Source organism: Populus nigra, chromosome 3, assembly GCF_951802175.1.
Source record: "Populus nigra chromosome 3, ddPopNigr1.1, whole genome shotgun sequence".
NCBI classification, from domain to species: domain Eukaryota; kingdom Viridiplantae; phylum Streptophyta; class Magnoliopsida; order Malpighiales; family Salicaceae; genus Populus; species Populus nigra.
The window spans coordinates 12,019,294-12,032,622 of NC_084854.1; the positions used below are offsets into that span (position 1 = coordinate 12,019,294).

Here is a 13,329-nt window from a genome sequence, read left to right on the forward strand (position 1 = left end):
TAAACTGAGTTTTGCAGCTACAGTGTATCATGTATGGATTCGATGGGCTACTGTCTCTTGGCATGGCAAGAGTTTCGTCAATTTTTCTCGTAAACTGAGTTTTGCAGCTACAGTGTATCATGTATGGCAAGAACGGAATGCAAGGATCTTTGCTGGAATGTCTAGAACTTCGAATTTGGTCTTTAATCAAATCGAATGTATCATTCGTGATAAGCTTGATTTGATGAGGAATGTCATACCAACAAATGAAAACAAAAGGATCCAACGAGCTTGGAGGGTGAATACCATATATTCTTAATTTGTTAGTTAGCTGGTTGTATTGGTTTCCCTAACGAATCTAGTGAGGTTTCAGTTTTATGGTCGATGGCTAGCCTGTAGCCATCTGTTGTTTCTTGTTTCTGTTATCATTGTAAATCTGGGGTATGTCCCTTATAATGTTTGTATCCTTTTCTTTTAATACATACATTAACTTACCAAAAAAAAAAAACGCTAACGTAGCTTTCCAATTGCGAGCCATAGGCCAGCAACTTGAGTTGTTGTCTAGAACGTACAAGGATTTGAAAGATGAGGTGAATTCAATAAAGCAACAGAATAGTGGGGCTGATCACCGAGGAAATACGGTCCGTATGGCCGCACGGGATGTCAGATCCGATTTTGAAGAGTTTGTTGATGAAAACACAGATGCGGGTGAAGATGACTATGATTTTGCATCTGCTGGCCAAGGAATTATGTCTGGACTGAACAGGGCTAGGAGGAATGTGAATTTCCATGGCATGGGCACTTATGAAGATATGGATGGGTTGGACACCATTAAACTTAAAATTCCTAACTTTCGAGGTAAAAACAATCCCGAGGCTTATTTGGAGTGGGAGAAAAAGGTAGATTGGATTTTTTATTGCCATAGCTATTCTAAACAAAAGAAGGTGAAATTGGTGATAATTGATTTTACGGAGTATGCGATGATTTGATGGGATCAAATTGTAATCAGTAGGAGGAGGAATGGGGAGCGACCCGTTCAGACTTGGGGGGAGATGAAAGTCTTAATGAAGAGATGATTTGTGCCAAACCACTATTACAGAGACTTATATCTGAAGCTCCAAGGTCTGATTCAAGGTTATAAGACAGTAGATGAATATCACAAAGAGATGGAGATAGCAATGATTCGGGCAATGTTGAGCTACAACACTATGTGGAGCTAGAGGACATGGTTCACATGGCTACGAAGGTGGAGAGACAACTTTGGAAGGGCCATGCTCGGCCAGCATTTAATTTGGGCTCTTCATCATCTTGGAAGCCGAATCTAAAGAGAGAGGGTACTGTTCGGCCAAGATCCTTTGTCCCTTCTAGAACTGAACCACCAAAAGCTAAAGTTGATGTTCCTACTGATGCCAAAGGTAAATCTGAAACTCAACCTAAATGTACCCGTGATGTTAAATGTTTCAGGTGTCAAGGACATGAACATACTTCAGAGTGTCCAAACAAGAGAATCATGATGATTAGAGATAATGGTGATATGGAATCTGAAAGTGACAGGTCTGATTGTGAAGGCATGCCACCATTGAAGGATAGTGATGGGGATGAGTTAGCATTACCGGTTGGGGAGTCCTTGGTTATGAGATGAACACTTCAGGTTCAGGTAAAGGAAGATTAAATTAATCAACAAAGGGAGAACATCTTCCATACGCATTGTTATGTACAAAGTAAGGTGTGTGGTTTAATTATAGATAATGGAAGCTGTGTTAATTTTTGTAGTACCACCCTTGTTAGTAAATTGAATTTGTGTACTGTTAAGCATGCTAAACTATATAGATTGCAATGGCTGAATGATAGTGGTGAAGTGAAAGAGACTAAACAGGTTGTGGTTCCATTTTCGATTGGGAAATATGTTCCCCGACAATACTCCTAGCGGATTACCACGATTGAGGGAGATAGAGCATCAGATTGATTTCGTACTCGGAGCTTCAATTCCTAACCGACCAGCCTATAAAAGCAATCCTGAGGAGATGAAGGAGCTTCAAAGGCATGTTGATGAGCTGATGGAAAAGGGCTACATTCGTGAGAGTATGAGCCCGTGTGCTGTACCCACGCTACATTCATGAGTATGGTGTTAGTGCTACCTTTAATGTTGCTGATCTTACGTTGTTTGACACAGATTTTGATTCGAGGTCGAATCCTTTCAAGGAGAGAGGGGATGATGTGGACCAGCCCAGAAACACCAGCAAACACCCATTACATGTTCCAAATGGTCCAATGACTCGGTCCAAGATAAAGGCATTGAATGCATTGGTTTTGAATGTTTCAACAAGGTCAAAATTGAAAGGTCCATTAGAGTATCAAGAGGAGACCCTAGTACATCTTATCCATTTGCAAGAGGGGTCCAACACAACCTTATTTGGGTCATGAGGTGAGGACAACAAAGGAAACAAAAGAATCCTTCTACAACTTGGAAACAACATGGGTGGCTACCTTTTCCTTTTGTTTCTAGGATTAAGGGGTTGCATGGAAGGCTATAAATAAGCCTTGAATCAGTTCTATAATATTTTACTTCCTTCTCGTGACAAAACATGGATTTAATATTATAGGCTTTGTTTTATTTTGTTAGCTACAGCCCAAGGCTTGTTTGGGCTTAATTAATACTTTGTTTTCAGTTAGGATCCAAGGCTTGTTTGGATTAAGTTATGGGCTTTTCAGTTTAGGGTTTTGGGTTAGTTTTGAGTGGACCTCATTTAAGTCTACATGAGGGGTCCATTAGGGTTAACTTTTCAAGAACTATTTCAACTCATGTAAGCCAAAATTTCAGCAGCTTTGATGATAATTACTTCTGAATTTTTCAGTTTTAACGTGTGAGAGTGATTCTTGCATTCTTCAGTTCTTGACCAAACTGAATCTGACTTATCAAAGATTAACTAGCTTCGTGGTGTCATTCTACTCAATCCAATAGTATTGATGGGGTAGGTTTCCATTGTGTCATTCTACTCAATCAAGATTGTGGGTTGCGTGACCAAGTGATCACGAGGTTTGCATCACATTATAATCATAAATATTTGAAACTCGTAACCTTTGTTTCTCTTCCTTCTCAAGTTTGTCACTCACGTTCGCCAACACAAAATTCATTCTTTCTATCATCTTCATCATGATTTGTATTTGGAACTTAAGTTCACCCTCGGGAGGGGGTGGTGTGTTTTGATCTGATATGATGGTACGTGCAAAATTAGTTAGTAGATTAAAAATATCCTCATGTCGCTCGTGTTTCACTCAAACTTAGGTCTTTCCCTCTTCTCACCTTCTTTCGGTTCTTGTGGAACTGAAATCACTTCAAATAGAACCAACCCAGCAGCGCAATCCAAATAGATGTATAAAAATCAAGAAGCAATAATAAAACAAAAAACATGTAAAGACAAAATTGTGATGATAGTCTCGCGAGTAGCAAGCAAATCTATCCGAAAAATGAACGAAACTGAAGACTCAAATGAAAACAGGGATGAAGTATGAAATATGATGAAACAACACCCAAATATGTTAGATATGTTGTAAATATACTGCAATAAATGAAAACAATAGAAACAAGAGAGTTTCAAGAGTTGAAGTAAAAACATACTCGTTTACGATAAGTCCAAATGTGGAACTTAAGGTCAACGATGTCCTATTGAGCTAAAATGTGAGATATAGTGTAATTTCAATCCAAATAGAAGGAATATGAAATTTGAGAAATTTACGATAATGTTTGATATGCTGACGCAAACATTTTATGAATCAGACCTGATTAGACCCAAATTTGAAAACCTGAGCAAATAATATCCAATTAAGCTAAAATTTGACATATAATTCTATTTCAATCCAAATAGACATAACATGAAATTTAAGTAATTTACGATAAGGTTTGTTATACTGACGCAAAAACGTTACGAATCAAACCTGATTAGACTCGAATTTGAAAACCTAAGAAAAAGATATCCAATTCACCCCAAAATTAATATGTAGTGTGATAAGGACCCCAGTAATCATGTTTTCAAATTTTACATAATTTCATGTTCATTTTATCCAATTTCCCTTTGTTTAGTTTTCTACGGCAAAAGCAAATAACTGCCGTTTGGATTTTTTTTTCTTTTTTTTTTATAATATGCCACAAATTCAATCAGAAGAAGAAATTGAACACTGAGAAAAGTTTTTCTTTTTAATATTGCGGAATCAAGAAACAAAAATTTTGAAATGATATATCTTGATTAATAGAGTCAAGCTCTGATACCGAATGATGTGCCGTGAATGATTCAAAATTCAGCAACAATAAATCTGACGAAAATGGATGAAGGATGGGTCTGTTGTGTTGTCTTTCTTTTGGTGTTTAGGCTGAATTATAATGATTTCAAGGTAAATAAGATGGAGGATAGACTAGAATGATACTTTGATAAGTCGATCTGGACGCCACAAAGATCAATCTGGGATTTCGATGCCACACTCTTTGTGATTGAAGAGTGATAAGTCAGTTAGGGTTCTTCACAAAATCAATTTGGAAGAACAACTCTTAATTCTGTGAATTAAGTTTCAAATCTTGGCCAAAAGTCCCTTATTACATATTCTGATACTATGTTTATAATTGGAACATCCCTCCAAAGTTAGAAAAAATTCAACATGGCAGAAGTCAAGCCCAAAAAACAGACTTTGACAAACTAACTTAGACAAATTAACTAGCACACGTTTTTCGACCTTTCTTAACATAAACAGACTAAATTTAAAACAACCATATCTTCTTACACAAAAGTCCAATGCAATCATGGTTGGACAATCTAGAAAGAACACGTTCTGAACTTGAAATCCACCTAGATTAGTCTTGTTTTCACATGCAATGGATGACTTCAAATTCGGGTTCAAATTCATTTGTTGTTCTGACCATAAACAGCTTCAATTCCTTCACTTATTTGCATATCAACCCAAATTCAAGTAGCCCAGCATTAAAAGAACCATTAAGGGCTTTTCCCATCTCCAAGTTCCAATTGTAGGCAAATAAACATCTTTGAACCAATTTCAAACTGATTGCTAATTTTTAACTCCGACGCAGCTTCAATCATTCCAATTTGACTCGTCAAGACCCTTTGTAGTTGTTTCGCTCTCGTGTTGTCATTGGACCATTTGAATTCTCTTGCATATTAGATTTAGCTTTACAAGATGGATTATAATTCCCATGATGCACATCACCGAATGATGCGAACCTCGTGATCATGTGGTCACGCAACCCACATGTAAAGACACCAAATTCTTAGAAAACCAAGTAAATCAGGTTTGATAAGAGTGTACCTTATACAAGTTGACATCTTGGGTATTCCAGGGTTTAGCTTAGGTTATTACACATATAAAAACACATTTGTAACCTAAGTTTTAGTTTCATGTTTTGTTTAATAATAATAATTTAGATTGCTGCATCTCTCTTAAGTCTCATTTGGGAACGCCATGCAAACGGCATTCCACCAAATTTTGAATTTTTTTTGTTTAATTTTTTTTATATTTTCAGATCGTTTTGATGTGCTAATGTCAAAAATAATTTTTTTAAAATAAAAAAAACATTATTTTGATTCATTTCTCTGCTATTTTGGTTTTCTAACGAACTGAATTAACTTATCGAAGAACAATTATCTTTATAGCGTCATCTTATACTTGTTCACGTTGCTATTCGTTGGATGGGGGGTTTCGAATTCCAACAATGATGGTGATTGTTTAGGTTTAAGGCACTCTCTGTTACACTTCCAAACTTGATTTCTTGGCTTCCCGAGAGTTGTATCATTTGCTTGTGGGTTATGTGACCAAATGCTCATGGGGTTCGCAACAATTAGTCTCATAGACAAATCACTTATATCCCAGTATCAACCAATACCATTAGTCTCCCAGACTAATCAATTTCATCCTAATATCAATCGATACCTTAGTCTCATAGACTATGCATTTATATCCTGGTATCAACCGATACCATTAGTCTCATAGACTAATCAATTTCATCTCGTTATCAACCGATACCGTTAGTATCAATACTACAAACACTAAGTATCAATCCCTTCTATATCCTTAGTTTCTGATATTCAAGAAGTAATCCACATAGAGGAACTAAAATTTAAAAGTTAATGCATGGATAAAGAAGCTAGTTGGTTGAACACCTTCCTAGTCTCCGCTCATGCGACTGACTATAAATTACCTGCAACCCCTACACTTGTGGTCGATCATTAAATTTTATGAACAAATCTACATTTCCTCTGATCGATTTGAAGTTAACAAATTCAGAGCCCCACTTATATGCCTGACTCTCTTGCATAAAAATGCATCCACCATGTCCTCTAAGGGACCTAGCCCCTAGCCTCACACATGTAGCCGACTATCATGCACCTAAACCATGTGTATTTGTTTTTCAAATTCAAGGTTTCCAATTAAAGAGGACGGGGTGATAAGCACATACCTCGAGTTTGTGAATGAGCTACTACTCCCTATTATTATCCTATCCCCGCAGCCTCCTTTATATCATTAAAGACATAGTCATCACAAACAATCCAACCAGCATTCTCAAACCTTAACAAGAAATATTTCTTAAAATCCAATACACATACATATTTTCTGTATCTTTTACTATAATTTTTAACATCTGGATGTTTCGTCAATATCTAAGTGCTTAACTTTTCATTTTAATGTCCACACATTTCATCAATATCCAAGTGACATTTCATCAATGAATTTTAAATTTTCAATGACTTAATTTTTCATCAATGAATTTCCAAAGTCCAATCACTTAGTTTTTCGTCATTGAATTTTAAATGTCTAAATCTGATTAACAATTACACTAAATAACATTATTTTACACAAACATCAAAATGATTCAAGACATAACTCAATTCTCCCTCATTATCTATGGTTGGACAAACATGACATTTAATAGGGATATGAGTTTTCTTCCAAATTTTTTCATTCATATAATAACCCTTTAAGACAAAATGTCAAAACAATTCAATTCAATTGTAGACCTTAATTTCACACATTCATGGTTGTCATGGTGATGCGAACCTCATGATCATGTGGTTACACAACCCACAATCAAGATTGAGATCTGATCTTAGAAAGCCAAAAAGGTCTGATAGGAGTGTGACACAAAGAAAACTTGTTCTAAGATACCAACATATTGGAATGAAGTCAAATTATGCCACGAAGTCAGTTAATCTTCGATAAGTAAGATTCAGTTTGTTCAAGAACTAGAAAATGCAAGAATCTCTCCCACACGTTAAATTGAAAAGTTCAGAAGTATTATTTTCAAAGGTAGCCAAAATTTAGGCTTTACACGTGTTTAAATAGTTCTGAGAAATTAACCCTAATAGATTTACCCTTGTGGGCTGAATTGATCCTGATGCGAACCTCATGATCACGTGGACCCATAATCAACATTGACATATGATCTTGGAAAGTTGAAATAGGTTTTATATGAGTGTCACAATGGAAACCTGTCCCAAGGCACCACCACTATTAGAATGAAATCGAATGATGCCATGAAACTAGTTAATTTTCGATAAGTCAGATTCAGTTCGTTAAAGAACTAAATAATGCAAGAATATCTCTCATATGTTAAATTAAAAAGTTCAGAAGTTTAGGCTTTAGATGTGTTTAAATAGTTTTGAGAAATTAACCATAATGAATCTACCCTTGTGGGTTGAATTAACATACTTACAAAAACTTAGTTTGAATAATATCTTGTTGATGCCACATATAAAAAAGAAAGAAAAATAAGATAAAATATTTCAATTTGATCACATATCCACCTTCCTAGATACTCTAGGATTGCTTTGCCAACTTTTAAGTCATTTAGACGCTATGAAATTTGATCTGAATATGAATTTAATTGTTGAAGTCTTCTTCCCTTATAGGACTAGGATATCCCTTTAAAACATGGAAAACTGATTCAACCATCTTGATGCGAACCTTGTGATCTGGTTACACAACCCACACACAAAGACATCAATTCCCGGAAAGCCAATTAAATCAGGTTTGATAGGAGTGTGACACAAAGATAACTTGTACCTAGGCACCACCACTATTGGAAACGGAGACCCCCACCCAATGAATATTGATTCACGAACGAGAAATATAAGAATGATATCACGAAGACCGTTGTTCTTCGATAAGTTTTTTTTTAGTTCTTTAGAGAACCATGAAAGGGAGATTATCTCACCAACACACACACACACAAAGTACGGCAAACAAGAAGCTTTTTTAATCTGAATTGTCTAACTTTGTCTAGTTATGCCTTTATTTATACTAACTCTAGACTTAAATAAACTCTAATGGACCCTCTTAGGTGGACTTATATAAGGTGTACTTACAATTGACCCAAATAAGTAAAATTTGTTTTCTTATTTGTCCAAGTTAAACAAGGACATCAAAGGGGGAAGCAACACAAATTTTCCAAACCAGATTTCTCCTAGTTTATTTGGGACTTCTTAAGGGTGACAAATCTGATTCTAGCATATTTAGGATGATAATTTTTGGATTTTTATTATTTTCTTCTTGGTCTTTAGGTTTTATTACTTATTTGGGTCAGTTGTAAGTGGGCTTCATATAAGTCCACCTAAGGGGGGGGTCCATTAGGGTTTATTTAAGTCTAGAGTTAGTATAAATAAAGGCACAACTAGACATGTAAGGTTACATATTGTTCAGATCAATAAACTTCTTTGCCGCACTTGTTGTATGTTGGTAGGATAATCTCTCTTCCTTGATTCTCTAAAGAACTGAAAATGACTTATTGAAGAACAACAAGTTTCGTGGCATCATTGTAATACTTCTCGTTCGCGAATCAATATTCGTTGGGTAAGGGTTTTCCGTTTCCAATAGTGTTAGTGCCTAAGTACAAGTTATCACTCATAACAAATTTGATTTACTTGGCTTTCCAGGAATTGGTGTCTTTGTGTGTAGGTTGCGTGATCATGAGGTTCGCATCACCTCTTGAATATGCGCTCAAGCAACCCACAAGCAAAGACAGTAATTCTTGAAAAGCCACGTATATCAGGTTTCATAGGAGTGTGATACAAAGATAACTTATATCTAGGCATCGGTACTTTTGGAAACAAAAAACCCCACCCAATGAATATTGATTTGTAAATGAGAAATATAAAGATGACGCCACAAAGTCAATTGTTCTTCAATAAGTCGTTTTTAGTTCTTTTGAAAACCAAGGAAGCGAAAATATCTCACAAACACACACAATAAGGTACGACAAACAAGTTTTATTAATCTTAAAATTGCGTAATGCTACTTATCTGATTATGACTTTATTTATATTGATTCTAGATTGAAATAAACCTTAATAAACCCTTGATATGGACTTATATGAGGTCCACTTATAATTAAACCCAAATATAACCCAAAACATAAAAAATAAAAATAACACAAAGTCTGGTATTGTTGCTGCATGTAGTAAAGAAGAATAAAAGCTAAATACTTTGACTTCCCTAGTTCATAAGTTATTATAGTTGAATAACCTTTCCTTGCATTCACCGAAGTTGATGCGGATCAGCCCAACACCAAGCATAATCATGCCAATGACCCATTGGAGGTGCCAATTGGGCCAATCACAAGAGCTGGGGCAAAGAAGCTTAAAGAAGCATTGAATGGGCTTGTTCAGAACTTATGGAGCAAGGTGGAATTGGAGGGGCTCGGGACATTTAAGGAGCATGATGGACAACCTTTAATTCATCTAGTTTAGGTCCAAGAAGAGCCCAATTCGTGTGGAACAAGGGGTTGATATGTCCGGCCCAATACCAGCCTTGTTAGGCTTGTTTTTTTTCCTAATGCTATAAGGATAAAAAGTCAGCAATTTATTCTCCTAATTAAGTAAGGAAGTTGGCCATATCTTATTCCTAAAGAGGGGAGGACTATTTAATGCTTTTCCTAATATAGGAAGGAAAGTAATTAAATCAGCAACAAAGGAGGAAATTTTTTTTCTTATTTTTCCAAGTCAAACAAGGAAATCCAAGCTAATCAAGGACATCAAAGGAAAGGGGGCAGAAACACAAATTTTCCAAATCAGATTTTTCCTAGTTTATGTAGGACTTCTTAAGGGTGACAAATCTGATTCTAGCATATTTAAGATGGTAATTTTTGGATTTTTATTATTTTTATTAGTTTCTTCTTAGTTTTTGGGTTATTATTACTTATTTGGGTCAATTGTAAATGGGCTTCATATAAGTCCACGTAAGGGGGGTCCATTAGGGTTTCTTTAAGTCTAGAGTCAGTATAAATAAAGGCATAACCAAACATGTAAGGTGACGCATTTTTCAAATCAATAAACTTCTTTGCTGCACTTGTTGTGTGTTGGTGGGATAATCTCCCTTCCTTGGTTCTCTAAAGAACTGAAAACGACTTATCGAAGAACAACTGGCTTCATGGCATTATCCTTATACTTCTCATTCGCAAATCAATATTCATTGGGTGGGGGTTTCCGTTTCCAATAGTGTTGGTGCCTAGGTACAAGTTATCTTTGTGTCACACTCCTATTAAACCTGATTTACTTGGCTTTTCAGGGAATTGGTGTCTTTGCGTGTGGGTTGCATGACCATGTGATCACGAGGTTCGCATCATTTGGTATCAGAGCTTAGCTCCATTAATCAGGTTATATCCTTCTAAAATTTTTGTTTCTTGTTGTTTCCGCAAAAAAATTCCTTAGGTCCAATTTCTTCTTCTCCTTGAATTTGCGGCATATAAAAAAAAACAATTTGTTGTTTCATTCTGTTATTGTTCAAAATATATCAGTAGCATCAAATAAAAAAAAAGAGAAAAAAGAAAAGCAAAAAAAAAATTGTTTAAAAAAGATGTTTATTGGATTCTGCCGCAGAAAACTAAACAAGAGAAAATTAGATCAAATCAACTTAGAATTAGCTCAGATTTGATACTCTAATTACTTGGGTCCTAGTCGCACCATATATCAAATTTCGGGTCAATTGGATATCGTTTTCTTTGGGTTTCAAATTCCGGTCTAATCAGGTCTGATTCATAACGTTTTTGCGTCAGTTTATCAAACCTTATCGTAAATTGCTCAAAATTTATATTATATCTATTTGGGTTGATATCGCACTATATCTGAAATTGCAACTCAATTGAACTTCATTTACTTTAGGTTCCATATTCGGACTTAACTTGTCGTAAACGAGTCTGTTTTGCGTCAACTTTTGAAATTCGCTTGCTTCCTATTGTTTTCATTTATTGCAGTTTATTTTCATCATATCCAACATATTTGGGTGTTGATTCATCATTTTGCATATTTTTTTTATGTTTTTTTATTCGAGTCTTAAGTTTCGTTCATATTTCGGATAGACTCGCTTGCTACTCGCGAGACTATTATCGCAGTTTTGTTTTGCTTGTTTTCTAGTTTTTATTGCTTTTTGAGTCATATATATATTTGGATTGTGCTGCCAAGTTGGTTCTATTTGGTGTTGGTTTCAGTTTCGCAAGAACCGCAAGAAGGTGAGACGAGAGGTGTGAGCGTGCGAGGATATTAAGAGTGTTTTAGCGAAACATGAGCGACGTGAGGATAATTTTTTTTTACCACTAACCAATTTTTGCAGGTACTATCATGTCAAATCAAAACAACACACCACCTCATCCCAAGGGAGAACTTACATTCCAAATGCAAGCCATGACGCAGATGATGGAGAGGATGAATTTTGTGATGGGAAATGTGCGTGACAGACTTGATAGACTTGATAGGGTGGAGAAAAGTGGTAACTATGCTGATACAAGCACCCAAAATATGAGGAAGCTTGGGGCTGAACCGAAAGCAAACACTGGCAGTAGGGCCACAAGGCCAAGGTGGGCTGATTATGAGGATTTTCAGGAGGCCGTTGATGATATTGGTGATGGTAGTTTTGAGGATGAGGCCATAGGCGAAGAAGGTTTTCAGCAACCTAGAAACCGAAGGGATTATGGGAATAGAACTTGGAGCTAATTTGGCCAAAGGGAAAATTTTCGTATTCTTGGGGGACATGCTGATTTTGATGGTGATTTGGATGCTGTCAAACTGAAAATACCTTCTTTACAAGGTAAAAATGATCCCGAGACATATTTGGAGCGAGAGAAAAAGGTGGATTGGATTTTTGATTGCCATAACTATTCGGAGGCGAAGAAAGTGAAATTAGCAGTCATCGAATTCACGAATTATGCACTGATTTGGTGGGATCAGAATGTTATTAGTAGAAGGAGGAGTGGAGAGAGGCCGGTAGCGTCGTGGGAGGAGATGAAAGTGTTGATGAGAAGGCGATTTGTGCCTAACCACTATTATAGAGATTTGTATATGAAATTGCAGGGTTTGAATCATGGTTCTAGATCCGTGGATGAGTATTTCAAGGAGATGGAGATCGCCATGATTCGGGCCAATGTGATTGAGGATCGGGAAGCTACTATGGCTAGATTTCTAAATGGGCTGAATAAGAACATTGCGAGTGTTGTAGAATTACAACATTATGTGGAATTGGAGGACATGGTCCATATGGCAACGAAGGTGGAGAGATAAATAAAGAGAAGGGACACTACACGTTTTCAGACCAATTCGGCTTCATCTTCCTCAATATCGAGGCCGAATTTGAAGAGAGAGGGGGCTGTCCAACCAAAGCCTTATGCAAAGGCCGAACTATTGTAAAGGATGGTAAAACCATCACTCTTGTACCTCTTTCTCCAAAACAAATGTATGATGATCAAATGAAATTAAAAAAAAAATGTGAGGATGGGAAGTGATGTAACCTTATTATTCGATAGTTTCACCCACATCTACCTAATATTCTTTGTTTTGTCCATGTTTTATATATAAAATGCCTTGATATTCTTTGTTTTATGTTTTGAAGGCATTTTTGGATGAAAGATGCAAAAAGGAGTAAATTGGAGGTAATTGGCAGATTTGACGTTCAGTCGATGTTTTGTGCAGAGCGTGAGTTCTAGAGATTGAAATGAAGTGATTCCAGTGGCACTAAAAAGCTAACATCCATACCTTTCTGGAAATGTAATGCAAGAAAAATAAAAGGAGAAAGATCATGGAAATCACATCCTGCAAAGTCAAATCTCGCATTCTGCCAGTGTTGACCTTTGGCCATTCAAAATTTAAAAATCTGGAGCTACAGAAGTCCAATTGATGCAAACTCAATTTTCTTGGATTTCCAATTCAAAGATCTATCCACGCTCCAAATTGCAGCAAAAAACAATGTCATATGAGGGAGATATGATTTTCCAAAGATGACAACTAAATTCTGCCAGCAAACAGGTTTCGTGAAGAAACGAGTCCAAATTACATTCTGAAGCATCTAAACCGACATCCAAGTTTTT

General features: G+C 36.2%; 1 pseudogene; it reads left to right on the top strand.

Annotated features, from left to right (window-relative positions):
* The window catches only part of LOC133689411 (uncharacterized), a 152,508-nt pseudogene that overhangs the window by 92,246 nt on the left and 46,933 nt on the right, over positions 1-13,329 (top strand).